The sequence below is a fragment of the Elephas maximus genome, chromosome 5 (genome assembly GCF_024166365.1).
Source record: "Elephas maximus indicus isolate mEleMax1 chromosome 5, mEleMax1 primary haplotype, whole genome shotgun sequence".
NCBI lineage: Eukaryota > Metazoa > Chordata > Mammalia > Proboscidea > Elephantidae > Elephas > Elephas maximus.
Genome location: NC_064823.1, coordinates 15,647,171 through 15,662,068, shown reverse-complemented (window position 1 = coordinate 15,662,068; position 14,898 = coordinate 15,647,171).

The window sequence follows — 14,898 nt, the reverse complement described above, 5'->3', positions numbered from 1 at the left end:
AATGGATTTTTTCCTAAAACGTACTACCTACCTAAACTAACACAGAGTTGGAACAACTCAATAGACCCATAACAAAAGAAAAGATTGAAAAGGTAATCAAAAAACTCCCAACAAAAAAAAGTCCTGGCCCGGACAACTTCACTGCACAGTTCCATCAAACTTCCAGAGAAGAGTTAACACCACTACTACTAAAGGTATTTCAGAACATAGAAAAGAACAGAACACTCCCAAACTCATTCTATGAAGCAAGCATATTCCTGATACCAAAACCAAGTAAAGACTCCACAAAAAAAAAAAGGAAATTACAGACCAAAAAAAAAAAAAAAATTTTTTTTTTTTATCCCTTATGCACTTATATGTAAAAATCCACAACAAAATTCTAGCCAGTAGGATTCAACAACATATCAAGAAAAAAAAAAAAAATCACCATGACTAAGTGGGATTCACACCAGGTATACAGGGATGGTTCAACATTAGAAAAACAATTAATGTAATACACCATATAAATAAAACAAAAGATAAGAACCACATGATTTCATCAATTGAAGCAGAAAAAAACATTTGACAAAGTCTAACACCCATCATGATAAAAACTCTCAGCAAAATAGGAATAGAAGGAAAATTCCTCAGCATAATAAAGGGCTTTTATACAAAGCCAACAGCCAACATCATCCTAAATGGAGAGAGTCTGAAAGAATTCCCCTTGAGATCAGGAACCAGACAAGGATGCCCTTTATCACCACTCTTATTCAACATTGTGCTGGAGGTCCTAGCCACAGCAATTAGGGTAGATAAAGAAATAAAAGGTACCGAGATTGGAAAGGAAGAAGTAAAATATCTCTATTTACAGACGACATGATCTTATACACAGAAAACCCTAAAGAATTCTCAGGAAAACCACTGGAACTAATAGAAGAGTTCAGCAGAGTATCAGGTTACAAGATAAACATACAAAAATCAGTTGGATTCCTCTATACCAGCAAAAAGAACATCAAGGATGAAATCACCAAATCAATACCATTTACAGTAGCCCCCAAGAAGATAAAATACTTAGGAATAAATCTTACCAGAGATGTAAAAGGCTTATACAAAGAAAACTACAAGACACTACTGCATGAAACCAAAAGAAACCTATGTAAGTGGAAAAACATACCTTGCTCATGAATAGGAAGACTTAACATTTTGAAAATGCCTATTCTACCAAAATCGATCCATAGATACAATGCTTTTCTGATACAAATTCCAATGACTTTTTTTAATGAGATGGAGAAACAAATCACCAACTTCATATGGAAGGGAAAGAGGCTCTGGATAAGTAAAGCATTACTGAAAAAGAAGAACAAAGTGTGAGTCCTCATTCTACCCCATTTTAGAACCTGTTATACGACCACTGCAGTCAAAAGAGCCTGGTACTGGTATGACAACAGATACAAAGACCAATGGAACAGAATTGAGAATCCAGGCATAAATCCATTCACGTATGAACAGCTGATATTTGACAAAGGCCCGAGGTCAGTTAAATGGAGAAAAGACAGCCCCTTTAACAAATGGTGCTGGCATAACTGGATATCCATACAAGACCCATACCTCACACCATGCACAAAAACAAACTCAAAATGGATCGAAGACCTAAAGTATAAAATATAAAACAATAAAGACCATGGAAGAAATAATAGGGACAATGATAGGAGCCGTAATACGTGGCATAAACAGTTTATAAAACATTACTAACAATGCAGAAGAGAAGCTAGATAACTGGGAGCTCCTAAAAATTAAACACCTATGCTTATCCCAAAAAAAAAAAATTTATCCAAAGACATCATCAAAAGAGTAAAAAGATTACCTACAGGCTGGGAAAAAGTTTTTAGCTATGACATGTCTGATCAGTGTCTGATCTCTAAAATCTAGGTGATACTGCAAAAACTCAACTACAAAAAGACAAATAACCCAATTAAAAAATGGGCAAAGGATATTAATAGGCACTTCACTAAAGAAGACATTCAGGTGGGTAATAGATACATGAGGAAATACAATCACTAGCCATTAGAGAAATGCAAGTCAAAACTACAATGAGATTCCATCTCTCTCTAACAAGGCTGGCATTAATCCCAAAAACACAAAATAATAAATGCTGGAGAGGTTGTGGAGAGACTGGAACACTTATACACTGCTGGTGGGAATGTAAAATGGTACAACCACTTTGGAAATCGATTTGGCGCTTACTTAAAAAACTAGAAATAGAATTACCATACAATCCAGCAATCCCAGTCCTTGGAATATATGTAGAGAAATAAGAGCGTTTACACAAACAGATATATGCACACCCATGTTCATTGCAGCACTGTTTACAATAGCAAAAAGATGGAAGAAACCAAGGTGCCCATCAACAGATGAATGGATAAATAAATTATCATGTATTCACACAGTGGAATACTACGGGTCAATAAAGAACAATGATAAACCCATGAAACATTTCATAACATGGAGGAATCTGGAAGGCACTATGCTGAGTGAAATTAGTCAGCTGCAAAAGGACAGATATTGTATAAGACCACTATTATCATAACTGGAGAAATAGTTTAAACAGAGAAGAAAATATTCTTTGATGGTTATGAGAGGGAGGAGGAAGGGACAGAGGGAGAGCGGTTTTCACCAATTAGATGGCAGATAATTATTTGAGGTGAAGGGAAAGACGACATAATACAGGCGAGGTCAGCCCAACTGGACTAAACTAAATGCAATGAAGTTTCCTGAATAAACTGATTACTTCGAAGGCCAGCATAGCAGGGATGGAGGTTTGGGGACCATGGTTTCAGGGGACATCTAAGTCAATTGGCATAATAAAATTAAGAAAACATTCTGCATCCCACTTTGGATAGTGGCTTCTGGGGTCTTAAACGCTAGCAAGTGGCCATCTAAGACGCATCAATGTGTCTCAACCCACCTGAAGCAAAGGAGAATAAAGAACATCAAGGATACAAGGTAATTATGAGCCCAAGAGACAGAGCATACCACATGAACCAGAGACTACGTCAGCCTGAGACTAGAAGAACTAGATTGTGCTTGGAACAACCGATGACTGCCCTGACAGGAACACAAAGGAGAACCCCTGAGGGAGATGAAGAGCAGTGGGATCCAGACCCCAAATTCTTGTAAAAAGACCAGACTTAATGGTCTGACTGAGACTGGAAGGACCCTGGAGGTCATGGTCCCCAGACCTTCTGTTGGCCTAAGATAGGAATCATTCCCAAAGCCAACTCTTCAGACCAGGATTGGACTGGACTGTGGGATAGAAAATGATACTGGTGAAGAGTGAGCTTCTTAGATCAAGTAGACCCTTTAGGCTATGTTGGCATCTCCTATCTGGAGGGGAAATGAGAGGGTGGAGGGGGTCAGAAGCTGGGCGAATGGACACGAAAATAGAGAGTGGAGGGAAGGAGTGTGCTGTCTCATTAGGGGGAGAGCAATTAGGAGTATATAGCAATGAGTATATAAATTTTTGTATGAGAGACTGACTTGATTTGTAAACTTTCACTTAAAGCACAATAAATTTTTTTTTAAAAAAGTGGATGTGAAAGGTTTACTGTTTAACTTTCTATTGAGTGTGACTGAATAAGACAGCTTTAGCATTTGCTAGTGTGGGTCATAATCTGAATTGTCAGAAATTACCAGCATATGTTCTAGAAGGGCTTCTGGGTCTCAGCCTGGTGTCTCCAAACTAGTAATATTGATCATCTCTTCTGAAATACAGGTAGAACTAATTAGAAATTAATCAAAATGATTTAACTTCTGTACTCCTTCCACATATGAATCATTTTCAAAGATGTCAGTGGGAAGCCCCAAGAGATCATTTTAGGAAAGATCTTATTTGAAATTAAAAATATGCAGAAAATTAAAAACTAACAATTTATTAATCTATTGCTCCACTTCTGGGTATAACAGTTTTGGTAATATGCACAGGTTTTTCTCATTTAATGCAAGAGACATTAATAACACAAAGTTATGAAATTACTTTCTGGAAGTAAAATTTGTTGTTCCATAACATAAAAATATATGACATCATATGTCAATATTTTTAAAGCTGATTCTTTGGAGGTATAAGTATACATCGTATCAGCACAATTTGGTTCTCGTGCACCAAACGTTTGTAACTCCAGCTGGTAAATTATGGAACACATAGCCTAAGCCAGTGGTTCTCAAAGTGTGGCCCCAGCATCAACTGCATTAGCAACACCTGGAACTCCTTGCAAACACAAATTTACGGGCCCCAATTTGTTACCCTATAGATTCTGTTCGAACTCTTAATGACCATATAGGACAGAATAGAACTGCACCATAGGGTTTCCTAGGCTGTAATCATTAGGGAGTAGATCTCCAGATCTTTTCTCCAGTGGATTGCTGGTGGGGTTGAACTGCTGACATTTTGTTAAGCAGCTCAGCACTTAACCATTCTGCCATTGTGCCAGCAGGGCTAGACCTTCTAAATTAAAAACCCATAGACCGCCATCCAGCAATCTGGGTTTTAACTGATTCTGATTCATATTTAAGATTGAGGAACACTGTTCTAAGTCAACATTGCAGAGAGGGACCTCCTATTAAATGTGACATTCTCTAACTTCCTAAATCTTTTACTTTGAAGAATCTTTCCATAGAAACTGAAGCCAAGAAGACTTCCAAAGCAGATGTTTTAAGAGTCTTTATTTTCAGGCTCAGCGAATTAAGCCAAAACTTGAATTTCATAACTCAGGCACAAGAAGCTAGTTGTAGGGAGACTTACTGAGGAATTAGGGGAAAAAAATAGGAGGAATATGATTTAAGCTTAGCAAGTTCTGATGATTAGTTCTTTTAATTGTTCATTTATGGTTACGTTTTATTACCTTTCAATTCTAGAGCAAAACGAGGTACTGGTTATTTTAGATTTTTCTACGGAGCCCTGGTGGTGCAGTGGTTAAGAGCTCAGCTGCTAACAAGAAGGTCAGCAGTTTGAATCCACCATCTTAGGAAACTCTATGGGGTAGTCCTACTCTGTCCTACAGGGTATCTATGAGTCAGAATTGACACAATGATATATATATATTTTTTTTAATTGAAGTATATATCAGTAACACCACTGCAAAGAACTTTCCTTCTTTGGGCCCAGTGAACAGTTAAAACAGAGTAAGAACCTCCTAAAGCCTAAACACAATTTGAAATTCTGTTCATTATTCAGACTCTTTAACTCCCACTAATAATGAATATAAAATAATGCATAGGACTTTTATGTATTAGCCATAACTCCAATTGTACAACTTAATGGACCAATTCTCCCTTATGATTCAAAATGTATTGTTCACCTTGGATTTGTGTTTACTTTTTCTTGTTGATATATTTTGCCTTTTTTTTTTTTTTTTTTAGGCAAGGCAGGAGACTGTAAACTCTTTAACTCTTCTCCGGCTGTGTATAAGGAAAGCTAAAGTTATTATCAGCTTATTATTCTATGAATAGCCACTTCCATCAATATTTGTATTATGCTGCTATATATTTTGCAATACAAAGTCCATTAATAGGGGAAACTGTTTTTAATTAAAAATAAAAAACAAAACACTGTGGACGGATCCTGATAAAGTGGGAGAAAAATGTGGAACAGAACTCAAATTCTTAAAAAGTCCAAGCTTGCTGGACTGATTGAAACTATAGGACTGCCTGAGCCTATCGTCCTGAGATAGTCTTTAAAACTCAAACTGAAATTACCCCTTGACCTCATCTTCTAGCTAAATAACATGTTGGCTTATACAATAAAGAACATCATTCATGAGTAATGAGCTTCTTTAAAAAATCATCTATATGAGTCCAAATGGTCAAAATCACTCTAAAGCGAAGATGAGAAGGTAAGGGGGCAGAGAAAGTAGGGTACTAGAAAGGGTACAACCAGAACAGAATGAACCAGGGCAGAACGAATGAGAATGATGACACATTGTGAAAAATGTAACCAATATCACTGGATAATTTGTAGAATTTGTTAAACGGGGAATACGATACGCTCTGTAAATACAATAAAATATTACTTTAAAAAATAACTTTTAAAATTATAGTCTTTTTAAACTGTGCTTCTTCCTCTAATTTTTATTTGACAAATGTCAAAGTAAATTCATTATATCTGTTTATATATATATATTACTATCTCTAGATTTAATTTTTTTTGTAAATTGTAGGATTATTAAGAAAATATTTGAAACTCATGAAGTATATATGGCAGTACAAAAATCCTTTGCATTAATGTGTGTTACATTTAATTTTAACAAATGGAAAAATTTTAATATGGTTATAAAAAGCATTAAAATTAAAAATTTGTGTAAAAGGTGAAAATAATTCACTATATTTACACTACTTGCATTTCATTGATGTCTTAGTTTCTTCATGCTGTTATAACAGCAATACCACAAGTGGGTGGCTTTAACAAACAGAAATTTATTTTCTTACAGTTTAGGAGGCTAGAAGTCTGAATTCACACCAACATCTGTAGGAGAGGGTTTTCTCTCTCTATCTGCTCTGGGGGAAAATTCTTGTCTGTCTTCAGCATCTATTCCTAGGTTCCTTGGTGATCTTCATGTGGTGCGGCATCTATTGTTTCCCACCTGTGCTTCCTTGCTTCTGTGCCTGACCCATTCTTGTTATATTTCAAAAGTGATTGAGTTTTAATGTTATTTCAGGGCAATAGTTTCAAGAATTTATCCAGCATTCATGGTTCCAGAAAGCCTGGAGTCCATGAAAATTTGAAATTCTATTTTGCATATTCCCTTTTTTGATCAGAATTCTTTCATAGAATCTTTGATCAAAATGTTCAGTAATGGTAGCTTGGCACCATGCAATTTGTTAATGCACAAAATATTCAGATAGTAGTTTTTTTTTTTTTTTTACTATTGTCATAAATGGAAAACGTGGCTAATGAGGTAGTGGATAAGTGAGGGGTAGCTGTAATTAAGATCACATGCATGCATCTTCCTTTCTTCAATTAACATTATAACACAGGGCTTTTTATTTTTCTTCAGCATTCTTCATATGTCAGCTATAGTGGCTACAATTTAGTTTATAGCAAGGATTTAGATATACCATAATTTACTTAATCATTTTGCTATTGTTTATATATATATATATAAACAAACAAACCCAGTGCCGTCGAGTCAATTCCGACTCATAGTGACCCTATAGGACAGAGTAGAACTTCCCCCATAGAGTTTCCAAGTAGCGCCTGGTGGATTCAAACTGCTGACCCTTTGGTTAGCAGCCATAGCACTTAACCACTACGCCACCAGGGTTTCTGATACATATAAAATACTACTGTGATAAATACTTTTGTTTATAGATAGTATACTCAGTTTGGGTTACTTTTTAAATGAATTTCTCAAAATAGAATTATTAGGTCAAAGGATCTATACAAATATTTTTCAGGTTATTAATATATATCACGAAATTGTTCTCCAGAAAATCTGGTATAGTGATCTTTAGCAACAATATTATATATATGTGTGTGTGTGTATATATATATATACATATATACGGAAAATGGGCGTCTTTGCAGCCAGCTCCTACAAAAATGTAAGGAATATTTTCTTATGAAAAATTTTTGAACGTAAACTATTTTGAACTATACTATTAGTTATTTGGAAACCCTGGTAGTATAGCGGTTAAGTGCTATGGCTGCTAAACCAAGAGGTTGGCAGTTCAAATCTGCCAGGTGCTCCTTGGAAACTCTATGGGGCAGCTCTACTCTGTCCTATAGGGTTGCTATGAGTCAGAATCGACTCGATGGCAGTGGGTTTGGTTTGGTTTATTAGTTATTTAAATCTACAAATAAGAAAGCAAGTTGTTAAATAAAAATATTTAACACTTGACTTCCACTTAACTGAATGACATATAAGTCACCAAATCAGCAATTATCTTACTTTAAGATAGGAGCCTGATGGTAATCAATTATAACCACTCACAGAGGAAATGATTATTAACAAATAACTTAGTATGTGTTTCACAATCATGTGAATATTTTAAACACATGTGCTTACCTGGAGTCCATCCTAGAGGTATCAAATAAGAATGTTCAAGATAACAAGTCCAGGATTCTGTGAAGATGGCAGTATAAGCAGAGCTGTGATCCCAATCCTCCCCACACTGATATCTAGAAAAGCAACTAGAAGCCTGTAATCAGCACTGTCTGAACCCTGAAATGGCGGATCAAAGAGATCAAGGACCACATCATGGAGCTGCAAACTGGATCAAAACAAGGATGACTATCACTTGGTAGGACAACCACTTCTTTCATGGTCCTTGCACCTCCCATTCCTGAGAGATGGAAGGCTGCAGGAGAGCCAAAGCCTCGTCTCACCCCCAGCCAACACATGACTCTCCTGTGCACTGGTAAGCTCTGACTCTGAAAGACATAGAACACATCTCCCTGCAAGCTGTTCAGAGTGTCCCCTCTCCTGCCCCTCCTGGAATGGCAGATGGATGGCTGCAGTACAGCCACAGTCTCACCTCACCTGACCCAATGTATGGGTCTCCTGTGCATAGGGAAGGCCACCAAACTGTGGCTAGGAAATAAATACAACACATATCCCTGAAGAGCTGTTTATGTTGTCCCTGCCTCTCCTCATCCCAGAGCAGCAGAGGGTGGCTGCAGTGGACCCCCAGTTTTACCACCCACCCAGCCAATGCACAGCTTTCCTGTGTATTGAGAAGGGTTCTGATCTTTGGCTCTGAAAGAAATAAGACAGATCGTGGTAGTGGACAGTTCAAATGTACATTCTGACCAGTCTAGAAGAGACCAGAAAGACAAGTGCAGCCTGGTCAGAAGCATCTCTCACAGAGTGGGGAAGGGTATGGCAACAAAGAACACAGCACCATAACTACACGAGGGCAGCTAAATCAGTGTGTGTTTTCTGATCAATTTTAGAAGCAATAAAGTATTAGAAGCTTGGGAAAAAAGCCCTGGTAATCTACTTCCAAAAAATTAGCCTTTGAGAACTCTGTGGAGCACAGTTCTACTCTGAGACATATGGAGTCACGATGAGTCAGAATAGACTCAATGGGAACTGGAAAAATAAAAGGATTTAAGCCCTGGTCTGGTGGGATTTGGAACCCTTACAGACTTAAGGCTGGTCCTTCCCGAGGGCAGACTTATTAGTGTGTTTTCTTAAATATCTGGGAGAAGCTAAAGGATGACACCTGGGTCTGATCTGAATTGGCAGTATTACAGGGAAAAAGAGAAATTGATAATAATAATGATTAAAAAAAGGCTGCACCTGCCTAAAAGTTTCTTACAGGAATCAGCACTGTCAAAAAAACTATGTATTTGGGGGAACTGAGAAATCCAACTGCTTTCAAAATTCTAATGTCCTGGTTTCAATAAAAAAAATCACAGGTCGCATAAAGAAACTGGAAATGATGGACAAGTTAAGTGAATAAGACAAATGGAGAAATTGTATTTATGGAAGCTCAAATAATAAACATATTGGAAGAATATAATACAACAATATTAAACAATCTCAAAGAACTAAGAGAAAACACAGAGAAACAACTAAATATATTAGGAAAAATTTGGGAGGGAGAACAATATATCTGATTACGGTTTAATAATATTTAGTATATACAAAGAACTCCTACAATTTAACACTAAAGGACAAAAGACCCAATAAAAAATATGGACAAATGTCTTGAATAGGTGTTTAACTAAAGAGGAAATACCAATGGCCACAAGTGAATTAAAAAAGATGCTCTATGTCATTAGTCATTGCTGTTTTTGTTTTTAGGTGCTGTGGAGTTGATTTCAACTCATAGCGACACCATGTGGCGTAGTAGAACTGTCCCATAGGGTTTTTTTAGGCTGTTTTTTTTTTTTTAATCTTTATGGGAGCAGATCGCCAGATCTTTCTCCCATGGAGCTGCTGGATGGTTTTGAACTGCCAACCTTTCGGTTAGCAGCAAGCAATTAACCATTGCACCATCAGGGCTCCTTTTCATTAGGGGAATGCAAATCAAAACCACAATAGGATATTATTTTATCCCTGCCAAGATGGCTCTGATCAAACAGGTGTTGGCGAGGATGTGGAGAAATTGGAACCCTCATTGATTGCTGGTGGGGTTGTAAAATGGTACGGCTGTTGTGGAAACAGTTTGGGAATTACTCAAAAGGTTAAACACAGAATTACCATATGAGCCAGCAATTCCAGTTATAGGTATATACACAAAAAATTAAAAGTAGGGACACGAACAGATAGGTGTACATCAATGTGCATTGCAGCACTATTCATAAGAGCCAAAATGTGAAACCAACCTAAATATCCATCACCAGAAAAATGGATATTCAAAATGAAATATTTCATTCAAAATGAAATATTATTCTGCCATAAGAAAATTAAGTTCAATACATGGTAGAAAATAGAAGGATCTTGGAAACATTATGCAGCGTGAAATAAGTCAGTCACAAAAGGACAACTATTGTATGGTCCCACCTATATGAAATACAGGCATTCCCCCGGTTATGAACATCACACTTACGAACCCCTACTTGCCCTTTCATGTTATGTAAATTTGCCCTCACTTTGAAACAACTGAACCAACCCCCACCCACAACAAATTCTCCATCATAATCACCTTCATTTGTTACACATGCACCTTTTAAATTACTGAAAAGGTTTCCAGTCTTTTTTTGTACTAACGTAAGACTAAGAACCCTATGCCCCTGTTCCAACTTACCCACAAATTCTTAAAGGCACAGTTAGGAACAGATCTTGTTCATACCCCAGTGACTGTATATAAAATAGGCAAGCGTATAAAGACCAAAGTTTATTAGCCTTTTCATGGGTGAGTTATTTCTTTTTCTTGTTGTTGTTTTTGAAACTTTTTGGTGATCCCATGTTTTCTCACTAGTGGAATAAATCCTGAATTGTTGTTTGTTGGTAATTTTTTTTCATTATTTGAAAAAATGAGGTGCCAATTGCAAGTGGGCCATATCAGGACCATGTTCCATGAAGCACAATTGCAAACATGGTACTCAGAAGTAACATGGCCCAGGAAGTGCATCATGCTGCTGGTTACACTTTAGTTATAAACTGTCTTACTCAACTTTCCAACAATACACACAAAATACTAAACAAACGTTGCAGTTGCTGCATATAAAATAGTGATCAATTTGATTTAAAGTGGGCCATATCAGTACCATAGTCCATGAAGCACATCACACACACGGTATGTATCGGTACCATGGCCCAGGAAGTGCAGAAAATGTGAGTGGTAGTTTGGTTGATCTACTAGTAACCACTAAAGGTTAGGGTCACCAGGGATGTGAAGGAAGGGGAAAGAGGAAATCATAGCTTAGGGGGCACTGAGTTACTGTTAAGGGCAATAGGAAAAAAAAAAAATACAAAATCCAATGTCCTTTTTTCTTAATTGATGCCAAGATATTTTCATCTTAAAACAAATAATCTAGACAATTTATGATAAATCGGACAGTTGAGAAAATAGTCTATGATATGCCATTGTTTTAAAAAATGTTTGCTTTTCTAGGGTCCCCTGGGAGGACTCTTACATCAAGAGTTTTGCTTTCCTCAGTTTGTCCTCTATCTATTCAATTCATTCAGCTCTCTGTTTGCTGAGTGTCTCTAGACTATCTGTTGGCTGCCCTTTTCTGCCTTCTAGCATGTTGGTGGTTTTGTTTTACCTCTTCCTTTTTTCCAGCCATCTATTATTTCAATGATCTTTTGTTTGTGAGGAGAAACAGAAATATGTGCTTGATCCATCATATTGAATCAAAATTAGAATTAATTTTTACTGATTCAGTGTGAGCCATTTTTACCTAGAAATCTTATTTTCCTTTCCTTGGCAGAAGAAGTTTTTCTTCCAGGAGTTTGATTAGTGCTTTTGTTCTATTTTACCAGGGCATGTATCAAAGAGCAAAAATAATTTCTAGTTTGGATTTGTTTGTTCTCTGTATGCATATTCTACTGTTGATTTGTTTTAATGTTTTGTCTGCTTGTCTTTGTGTTTATGCTTGTTTTCCAATTTCCTGCCACATCTCTCTCGAAGATTGTCCACAGTGTCATTTCTTGCTACCTACAATGTAAACATTATTTCTGTTGTTTCATTTCTGGTCTTCTGCCTCATCTCTTACCCAGATCTCTTTCCACTCCAACTTATTACTGTTTAAAGTATTCTACGCAGAAGTACCTGAAATTGAACTGTCTTTTAACTTATTTAAATTGGTGGTTTAGTCTAATTTTCTTCAAATCCATATGGCAAATAATTCCCAGAAGTATGTCTGTCCTTGAGTCCTCAGAATAATGTTTCTTATGTTCCTTCTTTATTTAGTTTGGACAAAGGAATTTTTTCTCTACTTGAAAAGAGGAAATTACATACCAGTCATTTATCAACAGATAAGACTGACTCTTGAAAGTACTCATAGTAGTTGTTCACATAAATCTGTTTCTATTCCCAAATCTTTATTTTGCAGTCAGTTTGCCCTGCATAATTCTTAGCCCAAATGTGGTTAGTCTAATTGGGATTCAACTAGTATAGTTTGTGTGTGTGTCTGTGTGTGTTTAAGGTGTGAGATGGGATGCAAAACAAGCAAAATTTAACACAACAATAAAACAAACATACAACAACAAAAATCTAACCTAATTATCTGATAATTTTAAATTTTGGTTAATGTGAAAAATTTATCAGGTTTTCTTTTATCTTTCTCCCTACCAACAATACTTTAATTGTTCAGAGGTTGCCTCCCAAGACACAATGCAGGCTTTCTTTACGTGGCATTATGTGAATCATTGCTTTTAAATTTGTATATAAGGGTGTGGTTGATTATCTGGAGTGGTACATTGGCCATCAGAAAAGAATTAGCTACATAGACAAGAAGACACCCCCAGGATTTTGATTGGTTGAGTCCCTGGGTCTATGAACCAGAAAGAAGAAGAGACCAGGATACTGTCTATTGTTGTGGTGATGGAGCAATAAGGAACTAGGAAAGAAGATAACCTTTCTTTCTCTTAGCTGTTGGAGAGAAGTGGGGCCCTGGTGGTGCGGTGGTTAAGAGCTCGGTTGCTAACCAAAAGATTGGCTGTTCAAATCCACCAGCAGCTCCTTGGAAACCCTGTGGGGCGGTTCTACTCTGTCCTATAGGGTGGCTATGGGTTGGAATCGGCTGCACAGGAACAGGCTTGTTTTGTTTTGTATTGGAGAAGTGTTACATTTCTGCTTGAAAACATATGTGAACTGTGAATTACGATTCAATTTAGGAAGCCCTGGTGGTGCAGTGGTTAAGTGCTCAGCTGCTAATCAAAAGGTCGGCAGTTTGAACTCACCAGCCACTCAATGGGAGAAAGATGTGGCAGTCTGCTTCGGTAAAGATTACAGCCTTGGAAACCCTGTGGGGCAGTTCTACTTTGTCCTATAGTGTCACTATGAGTCACAACCAACTCGACAGCAACGGAATGATTCAGTTAAGGTTTGTAGTTCTTAAGGTTAAGAGAATTTTTCTTTGTTTTTGGAGATAGATTAATTGCCTTCCTTAGGAGTTGGTGGTTTTGAGAGTTTTTTTTTTCCTTTCTTGTTTTCAATAGTAATATTTTTATACATTCAGGAGGAATTTGGAATTGGCTACATCAAGCAAATTTGTCAGGCATTATTTTTGTACAGACATCAATTATAGTGTATATACATTAACACCTAGCAACATGCATATAAGTTAGTAATCATTGCTCAAAAGCCTAAAGTGATATCTATGGAGTAATTATTCTTTTGTGAGTATGATGTTCATGGGTGCCGTGCTTCGACTTTTGTTGTTAGTCATCATCGAGTCAATTCCCATTCATGTGACTCCACATGTGCAGAGTAGAACTATGCCCCGTAGGGCTTCCAAGGCTGTGACTTTTTGGAAGCAGATGGCCATGGCTTTCCTCCGAAGCACCTCTAGGTGGGTTTGAACCTCCAACCCTTTGGCTGGGAGTCAAGCGCTTAACCATTTACACCACCCAGGGACTACTCCTGACATTTTAGAGTGACTAAATAACTTAGGATGGCATCATAATCAATATAGTGAAAGAAGGGCTCTGAATGTCGAAATACTTGCTAAGAAAGTTGCATACTTAGAGGACGAAATGGAAATGAACTTGAAAACAGACAAGCAATTTCAAACTGATTATATACTTCAGTGTTCGAATCTCTCTGTTGTGTAGCTATTTCTTTCAAAGTAGGGAATGATGCCTAGAAACCTTTGGAGGTTTTAGTACTTTCTTAGGTACTTCATGCCTTTCTGACTTTCTTGATGTTTTTCAAACAAGCCACACACATTCCTACTCATGGCTGTTCCTCTAGATTTCATATGCTAGACATTTTCTTCTTCCAAGTTTCTTTACAGATATTAATACCTCAGAGAAGATTTTCTGGATTACTGTATTTAAAATTCTGTATTCCTACTGATCTTCCCCCTTACCTTGATGATGTTTTTCTTCATAACACTTAACATTTCACATATTATACATATATAACTTTCAGAAAGATGATATTCTCAGCTCTAGAATCGTGGCAGACACATAATTGGTGCCCAGAAAGTATTTATTGAGTGAACAAATTCATAAGTGAATAAATAGAATGACCGACTGGCTCTTGTCCATGGTACTTGAGCAGCCTCAGTAATTGCGGTACCTCCCAGAACTCAGAAATCACAGCCAGGACACACCCTATAGTCAATAGTGCAGAAATGTGGACGGACTGAGCTACGTACTTTCAGTCCAACTTACAAATAAGTCATGATGCAAAAAGTTAATCTGTAAGCAATTAAAAAAAAATTCTGTAGCATGGTACTACAACAGAAATTTGTTTCCCAACTGATTCATAAAGGCTTATTTAAGTCACGTTGTAGATGAATTA